This window comes from Nanorana parkeri, unplaced genomic scaffold (assembly GCF_000935625.1).
Source record: "Nanorana parkeri isolate BGI_ZX_2015 unplaced genomic scaffold, ASM93562v1 scaffold410, whole genome shotgun sequence".
NCBI classification, from domain to species: Eukaryota; Metazoa; Chordata; class Amphibia; order Anura; family Dicroglossidae; genus Nanorana; species Nanorana parkeri.
Window position 1 is genome coordinate 755,284 of NW_017306678.1, and position 9,256 is coordinate 764,539.

The 9,256-nt window shown below is 45.6% G+C and overlaps 1 protein-coding gene across 1 annotated transcript in view; it reads right to left on the minus strand.

Annotated features, from left to right (window-relative positions):
• The window catches only part of RALA (RAS like proto-oncogene A), a 61,317-nt gene extending 52,731 nt beyond the window's left edge, over positions 1–8,586 (minus strand). Inside the window, exon 1 of the mRNA XM_018559659.1 lies at positions 8,281–8,586. The gene's annotated coding sequence lies outside the window, so the exon portion shown is untranslated. The remainder of the gene's footprint in view (positions 1–8,280) is intronic.
• Between the last annotated feature and the right edge of the window lie 670 nt (positions 8,587–9,256).

Consider the following 9,256-nt stretch of genomic DNA (forward strand, 5'->3'; position numbering starts at 1 on the left):
GCAAAAAGGCGCAATTACAAATTTGCTAATATTTGTTATTTATTAACTCAATACAGTTTTATCTTTTAGATTTAGTCAAAAAATATTTTTTTTTGTGCACGGATACTGATTTTGGTGTTTTTTAACAATTGAATTGTGTATTTTTATCGGTTTAATATTAATTTGAGAAACATTTGCGCAATTATCGCAGGGCCTACAAATTTAGTATCACCATCTTTTTATTCTACCGGGCCTGCGCTTTAAGAAAATATATGGTTTGGGGGGTCTTTTACAAACGCTAGCAACGCAGCAGTTGAAAATCAAATCAATAGGAAAAAACTGCAGAAAATTCAAAAATGGCTTGGCCAGCTGATTTGAAAAATGTTCCGGAGGGCTTGGCAGCGAAAGGGTTAAGAAGCTCAACCTGCAAAGCAGAATATTAATATCTGCATTGGCTGGCCTAACCAGAACCTTGTACCAAGCTTGTATATGGTCACGTCAAAGTGAACATGCCCTAGTGTAAATTATTTTGAAGGCCACGGTACTGGCATCTTGTATTTGCATTAATGAAATAGATCCATGTGGCACCAAGCAGCGCCTCGGAATCCTAGGAGCAGGCTGGATCATTTAAGACACAAGAAGCCAAGAGCTGACTCAGCAAATCAGGCTCTAAATAAAAGATTCCTTGTGGGTGCAATGGTCATGGGAAAAAAAAATTCTACATTAACAGAAGCATGTCAAATCAGTCGGCACAAAACCACAACTATGTAACTTAATAGAGCGCTGTCCGGAATTCTCCCTCCCACCCCCACTCATCTCCACTTCCTGGCTGAATAAGAGAAAGGACACCCCTCTGTCTTTTTTCCACAATGCCACGCTCGGTGTCTGGGCAACCAATCATCAGAGGGGGCATACTTATGCAAATAGAAACCCCAAGGAAGCTGAAAAGGCAAAAATACCCGGAGCTTCTGGGCATAGGAGAGCATGTGTAGGCATTATGACTGTCAGTTTAACCTGGAACTGTATTATCAATTGGTATCTATGGTCAAAATTGAAAATAAATATGTATTTCTATAATGAATTTCCATAAGTTCTGTCTCACGCCTAATACCCATGTCAATCTAGAAGTCTGTAAACTTACTTATGGAAGATGCCCATAGGATGTACTTCTTTTAATGCGGTGACACAATTCCACATAGCCCTGTGAACATGCACTTCCTTGTGTCACAGCTCTAACTTAAGCCTGCTATCTGAACTACAACTCAGCGCCTGAGCTTCTCACAATGTAACATCATTATTGCTTGCTGGAAGCAATGGGATATGTCGTTTTGAGAAATCGAAATGGCATCACATCAAGCAGCACGGAAAGAGATGCAAAGCACAGTGGGAATACAGGAAGTTGTTGAAAGTGATGGGCAGACAGAAGGCAGCACTCATAAAAGTTTTTTTTTTAAGTCAGCTTTGATTGCATGATGAAAAACAACTCTAGTATGTATTCATATCACAATGCTGATGTTGGAACAGGATAATATATGCTTTGACTTTAGAATGTCTTTAAAAAGTAGGCCTCGATCTCCAATCAACTGTGTTGAGGTTCACCCCCAAGCTCTACCTGAGAAGAGCAATAATTATGATGCAGGAGAATGAGCAGGTAAGTGCTCGGACGCAGACAGGATCCATCCTGTCAGTGTACGAGTACGGACACCCGCACACACATGCAGGGCTGGTGAGTGTATGGCCGCGTACTCCCATAGAGAAGGACAGGGGCTGCGTACTAATCACACGCAGCACCTGTCCTTCCCAGGAGCTGCCCGATACAGCCCTGCACGCAGCACGGAGCTGTGCATGCCGGCCTTTTCTAGTGTGAATGAGGCCTAAATCACTTACACTTGATGCTGCTCCTTGATGTAAAAGTTTTATAGGGTTATTCACAGAAGGGTGAAGAGTTTGGAGAAGGCAGGAGAAGTGAACAATCTAGGACAACATAGCTGATCTGAAAACATTCTCCAATTCAGCTCACTTTCCAGTTCAGCTATGTTGTCCTAGATTGTAAACTTCTCCTGCCTTCTCCAAACTCTTCACTCTTCTGTGAATAATACTATAAAACTTTTACATCAAGGAGCAGCATCAAGTGTAAGTGATTTAGGCCTCCCTTCTGTGAATAACCCTGTTAGTTTCCTGTAGAATCAGCTGGTCCCCTGAGCACTGGCCCTGATATCCTGTTTAAGGCCTCGTTCACACAGTGTTCTTGCACAATACTTTTTTTACTTGTTAACTACACCCTATTCTGGTCCCCACATGACAGCACAATGCACTACGCTGCCGTGAAGCGACCTGTGGTGGTGTCGACTGTGCTGCGATAAAATTCAGCATGTTTGCATTTATCGCAGCACACCCCACCCCATCACAGCAGTGTTGTGGTGTGAATGGGACACATAGAAAACAGTTGTTTTCTATGTGCTCTTGTGGTGACCTGCATTGATCCGCTGAGGTGCAATGCAGGTCACCGAAATATGTGTGAACAGGCCCTTAGGGTGGCTCCTTTCCCTTGTAGAGCCACTCTTTGCTAGTAAGGTGTGTGCATCTCCACAAACACAGTAAGGCGAACCACTACCATCCCCCCTGCTCCCCTCTCTTTCAATCTCTCTTCTCCAGTCTAGTAGATGGACAGTTGCTGTAGACTGCACTGTCCCTTGTAATCTTGTACTGGGCAAGAAGTTCAGGGAAGCTGAGCTGAGAGAGTTGGAGCCAACTGTCTTGAAATGTGATGACTAAGTGTTTGGGCAAAAATGTAAATAAATACGTTTCTAGACAATGTATATTTGTTTATTATGAATTCACTATTGAAAAAAAGATTGAGCGACCAATACTACTTTAAAGATAAGTCCAGTAAGGTGTAATGTAAGTAAGTAAGTAAGGTGCATGAGTGAACAAGAGGAATCCCCGAATGAAAAGGTGACCTAATGCAGATGATTAGCATTACAGGAAGAAAACTACCTTTATGCTTCGGCTATTATAAAAAGAAACATGACCTCATTCAAAAGGCAAGTATCCCAAACCAACCAATTATCTCGGTTTAATGTAATCAGATCATACAAAGAGGCAGCTCCCTATCCTAAGGGGTATCCCATGGGCCCCCAAAGTGATCCAAAGGCTGATACACAACAACCTGTTATCGATTGACCTTTTATCAAGACAAATAAATCTATACTGGAATAATCATTTACTTCTTAAAGAAGAACTCTAGTCTAATGTTTTTTATTAACCCTTGCAGTGGGGCTATCCACGCATTGGAAGGGTTAAGTGCTCGTTTGTTACAAGGTGCTAAAATATCAAAGAGATACTCACCCGAAGCTCCGAGCCGGACAACTGTCACAGCGCTCCCTCCAGCCTGTCCCGTCCTCCTACGCAGCACACTGAAATCTTCCTCAGCGTCCTCATGTACACTGTGTATAGACGTGATTTACAGGACCTTAGACCCCCGCAGACAAGGGGGAGAGACATTCCACGGACTGGTCTAAGAAGCCGGCTCGGAGCTTTGGGCGAGTATATCTTAGTTTTTTAACCTAGACACAAACGAGAAGTTAACCCTTGCAGCGTAGAGGTAGCCCCACTGCAAGGGTTAATAACAAAAATTCCTGGAGTTCTTCCTTGAGTCAAGTTTACGGTTCTTGATGAACTGGCCGAAATTTGCTGCGTGGGTGTCGCTGTTGGCATCCTTCCCCCCTCCCCCGGCATCCCTCGATCAACAGATCATAGGTGCCAGTTAAAAAAGTCTCGGCCCAACAGAGCTAGCAGTCAATCAGCTGCTAAATCCATTGGGGTATTCCGACAGCGGCTGGCGGCTGCTGTCAAAATACAAAGGAACCAGCGGAGGATTCATCGATTAACGCTCGTAAGCGTTAATGGAGGAATCTGTTCTATTTTTTTTTTTCGTTCAGGCTGCGGGTTGAATGAAAAAAAATAGAACTGTGTGTACCCAACATTACTCTGCACACGTTCTTTGTAGTCAGAACATTGCAGGGGTGATTTCTAATAGGCTTCTATTGCTTAAAGCAGATGTAAACGCATTCACAAAAGTCTCATGCAATCTTTAACATGTTAATGTACTTTTAAAAGTCACTTTCAATCTTCTTAAATCTGCAGCAATGATCTAAATGGTACTCGGCAATCCTGCCATTAAGGTCCATGTTCGGGCACTTGTTATGGGGTGAAAGAGCTCTGTCTCAAATTGCTCCCCTGGTTGTCACCCTCATATATGCTGGACACTATTATGGAGACTAGAATTGTCCATGCCAACACTAAAGGCATAGGTATGCTACGCCATCAGAAAAGCCACCTAAGTATTGACTAGGGATGCACCGATATATCGGCCGAAAATGGCACTTTTGGCTAAATGCCATTTTCCTGCCGATACAGCGGGGCATCCCTGTGTTCTTTCCTCCCCGCTGTGTCCCAGATGACACAGATCAGCGTTTCTCAACCTTACAGCCCCAGAGGAACCCTTGATATCATTTAAGGTCTCAGGAAACCCCTAAAAGTAATTTATTAGGGGTCAATAAGAAAAATGTCTCTTCCACTGGTGGTCAGAGAACAATGCCCCCCATATAGTGGTGGTCAGAATGCCACCTTTACAGACAGCTAAACAGATCATTTGTTGTGCTGCAGCTGGCTCTGCCAAGTGGTGTTAACAGTGGAGCTTTGCAGACACCATGAAATTGGTAGTCAATCAGGCAAAGCTTAAGGAACCCCCAAGTAACCGCTGGAGGAACCCTAGGAATCCATAGAACTCTGGTTGAGAATTGCTGTCATAGATGTTGTCTGTCATGCCTAACAGAACAACCCTGGTACCGGAGCCAAATGGGGGCATATGAAAACAGAAACTCCCCTGGCATCCAATACACTGCTTGAGTGCTTGAAAACTCAAAAGCAATTAATTTATGGTGCCTGTGAGGCAGAAAAATGAGACATTATTATTCTGCTACGCTACAACAGCTACGAATATCATAGAAGCCTGATCGCAACATATGAAGGTCACATACTCCAGATAACAAATGAAGCAGAACTCCCACTGATTTCCACATGGGCTCCGCTACATGTAAGCATCATTGGGAGATTTCCTAATAGTCTTCCAAGCTTGCACACAAATATAACATCTAACAGAATTTCTCCAGCAAAAAGACTAATTATACCAAAAAAAACAAAAAAAAACAATATGGCCAGGGTGCTGATACATAGCAACAGGACGCCCACGCAAACTTTCCAATTGTTTGCGTGTTTCAGCAAAGCTCTCAAACTGTCCCAAAATGCCTTGGGTGGTAACCGAAACTTAATATCAGGGAATTCACATAGGAAAAAGAAGTGCAACACAGATAATGACTTGAAGGACAAGCCCTACAGAGCAAGCTGGACCACACCCCAACAGATGCTGGCCTGCATGTTTTTAAATAGAAGATACAACCCAGAGAATCTATAGGACATAACCATTTCAATAAAGTGCCCATTTCTTCTCACAGAGTGCAGTATATTATTCCAAATACGAGGATTATATGTGCGCATCTGACACACGTAACAAGACATGACATAGTCATTTGCTATGTAAATGGCTCAAGATTCAACAGCCTTTCTCAACTTTGAAACCCCGAAAATATTTCTCAGGTCTTGGGGAACCCTTACTAAAATCAATTCATCAGGATTAATCAGCAGAGTGCGTCTTACACTGGAAGAATGCCATCCTTACCGCGGTGGTCAGATTGCCACCCTTACTGCGGTGGTCAGATTGCCACCCTTACCGCGGTGGTCAGATTGCCACCCTTACCGCGGTGGTCAGATTGCCACCCTTACTGCGGTGGTCAGATTGCCACCCTTACCGCGGTGGTCAGATTGCCACCCTTACCGCGGTGCTCAGATTGCCACCCTTACCGCGGTGGTCAGATTGCCACCCTTACCGCGGTGGTCAGATTGCCACTCTTACCGCTGTGCTCAGAATGCCACCCTTACCGCGGTGCTCAGAATGCCACCTTTACCGCGGTGCTCAGAATGCCACCCTCACCGCGGTGCTAAGAATGCCACCCTCACCGCGGTGCTCAGAATGCCACCCTTACCGCGGTGCTCAGAATGCCACCTTTACCGCGGTGCTCAGAATGCCACCCTCACCGCGGTGCTAAGAATGCCACCCTCACCGCGGTGCTCAGAATGCCACCCTTACCGCGGTGCTCAGAATGCCACCCTTAGGCCCCTTTCACATGAGCGCTCTCCGTTCTGTCTCAGCATGGGATCCTAGACTGATCCCATGCTGGGTCATATGAGAACAGAAACAGATGTTACACATGTGACATCCATGTCCGCTCCTTTTTTTTCTTCTCTATTGTGATGGAGGAAAAGCGCACCCATGGAATCCTTGTGTGGCCGGATGTAAATGGACATGCATTAGCCTATATCCGGTCATGTCAGTATAAGCGGACCTGGACGCAAACCTATTGCATTGAGTCTGACTAACCTGACTGGACTCAAATGTAAACGGACGCACTTCCGCTTACATCTGAGCAGGCCATGGAGATTCATTGTAGTCCATTTTCTATCCGTCTAGTCACGGGTCAAAAATGGACTACCTGAACACCAAGGTGAAAGGGGCCCTACAGACAGCTAAGTACAGAATGTTGTCATGCTGCTGATCTTGCCAGGTAGTGTTGCCCCTGAAACTAGGCAGGCACCATTAGATGAGAGGTTGATCAGCCACAGCTTATGGAATACATGGTAATCTCTGGACTAGTGATTGTTTGGGGCTTGGTGCAAACCCAGTTCACCTGCATTCGCCCACCCCTGCTCAAAACTTTGACGGACACCCCCCTTCCGAGCCAGTTAGTTGTGGCAGGGGCATTCCCCACCTCACAGCTATATGTCACAAAGTGACGCGGAATGCTGGGATTGGGCCAGGAGGAGGGAGTATCAGTCATAGTTTTGAATGGACCTGAGAAAATAAAGACGAACTGGGCTCACGCCATGCCCAGGTTCATCTCTACTCTGTAGGAACCCTGGTTGAGACTGACTGAACTATAAACACAGAACCTCACTATACACCTCAAAAACATTTTATATACATAAAACTGAAAAAGCTGGTTTGCTTAGAAAGCTGGAGGTCAGAATGCCACCCTAAGGGTTCGTTCACATCATGTGCGAATGTGTGTTTTACGAATCCTGGGTCAAGAACCTACGAATTCCTGCAAATATGACATTTAGAAGCGGCCACTGTCACCAGTTCAAGTCAATGATCGGATGACAGTGGCCGCATTTAAAAGCGGTACTCCGAATATAATCATATGTGACGCGATTACATGTGGTTAGGAATAGATCGCTGTCACTGGACGCAGATTATTGACAGCGATCTACATGTGAACTGCCGCTATCAAATGCTGAAGCTGCCACACGATCATTAACTTCAACGGGTGACAGCGGACGTTTCCAAGCGGCATATCTGGGATTCTTGCTGCAGGAATTCGTAGGTTCCTGACGCAGGATTCCCAAAATGCATGTTCACACAATAGCATGTATGTAGCCTTCCAGCGGGAGTCAGAACACTACACTCACACGCAGTTAAAGAGATAGCTGGCGTCATGCTGCTAGTTTTGCAAAACCAAGTGACATTGACCCTTGAACTATGTCGGCAAAAGTCAAATCAACCACACATCAAGAAGGAATCCTTAAACCTCTGGAGGAACCCTGGTTGAGAACGGCTGTACTATATACAGAGAACATCACTGTGCACTTCAAAAGCTGTTGTTTATTTACATAAAACGGAACAAGCTGGTTGGCTTAGAAAACTTAGGCCAGCTGTCCATAGCAACCAGATGCTAGTTGCTACGGTCCACTGCACCAGGTTCTGTGACTAGATGTGTCTGTTGAATGCCGAGCTGTCACATCATACACGTACAGAAGAAATACCTTTGCCTAGCAGTGGTCATTTCTTAGCAACAGATCAGTCAATAGCTCATACAAGTAGCAAACAGATGATCAGCCTATGTCTACATTATGTGTGTATGGAGACCCGTCCACACCTATACATGCTGATCATGTATTGGAGATCACAATGTAAGCAGTCCAAGCCAGGAAGAAGGCAGCACAGCCCCTAGTCTTCCCATCATATGGAGGATAACCCTGTCCCTGCAGTGTGTCCCCCATGACCAGAGCATAGAGAGAGTCCAGGGCATGAATGCTATATATAGCACACAGGAAGCGGGCATTGTTCTTTGTGATCCAAGACGTAGAGAAGCACAGACAGTACAGCGTTCAGCTCACACTCACCTCTGTTCTCCAGCCTGCTCCTCGTCCAGTCTATGCGGTGTCCACACACACGATCCTTCCTCCTTTCCTGTCTCCACACCCCGACCGGGGCCCTGATCCCCCCACCGATCTGCCTCCTTTCTCTCCTCCCTTCCTCCTATTTCCACTTCCTCCTCTGGCTGGCGCGTGTGATTCGTTATGGAGGGGATGGATGTGATGCGGGGGCCAAGGACACGGTCTGGAGAATGGTGTCCTCTGGGGCCCAGAGCAGCCCCAGCAGCTGTGTGTAGTGAGTCCTGGAGGTGGAGGAGGAGGAGGAGGGTTGCAGTGACCGATGATGATGATGATGATGCTTGCAGTGTGAGCTCAGAACCGGTGACCCGCCTGCTTGCTGAGCGATCTGCAGACGATGATGATGCCGAGGAGGACCTGGAAAGACCTGTTTGATTTTACTAATCAATAACACTTTGCCTTTATAACTTCACTTCTTGTCAGAGCCATGACAGCCTGATATCCAGTGCAGGAGGAGGAAGATCTGAGCATGACTGATCCTCCTTTATCTAAGATCATCACGTTACAATCTGACCATACAATCAACTTTAGATTTACCAAAACGATGTAATATGAGGACCTCCCTAATCTATCAAATTGATTTGTATCCAATCAGGCAGCCATTTGCATTACATTGTTATTGGTAGATCTAAAAGTGACCATACACTATGCAATCTGATTGTATAATCTCCTGTATGTCTACCATCCATATCTATTACAAGGGTTTACCTGATTTGATGCTAATGCAATGAATTGTGTAGGCTTGTCCTCGTATAGTTTTGGTAAGTCTAAGGGGCCCGTTCACACCAGATACAGTGCGTTCCGGTCCGATTCTGGTCAGAACGCACTGCCTCGCATTGCAGCCGCCTCACTTTTTTGTGGGGCAGGAGGGGGCATGGCGGGCCATTATAGTGAATGCCATAGCCATGGCCTCCGGCTGCACGGG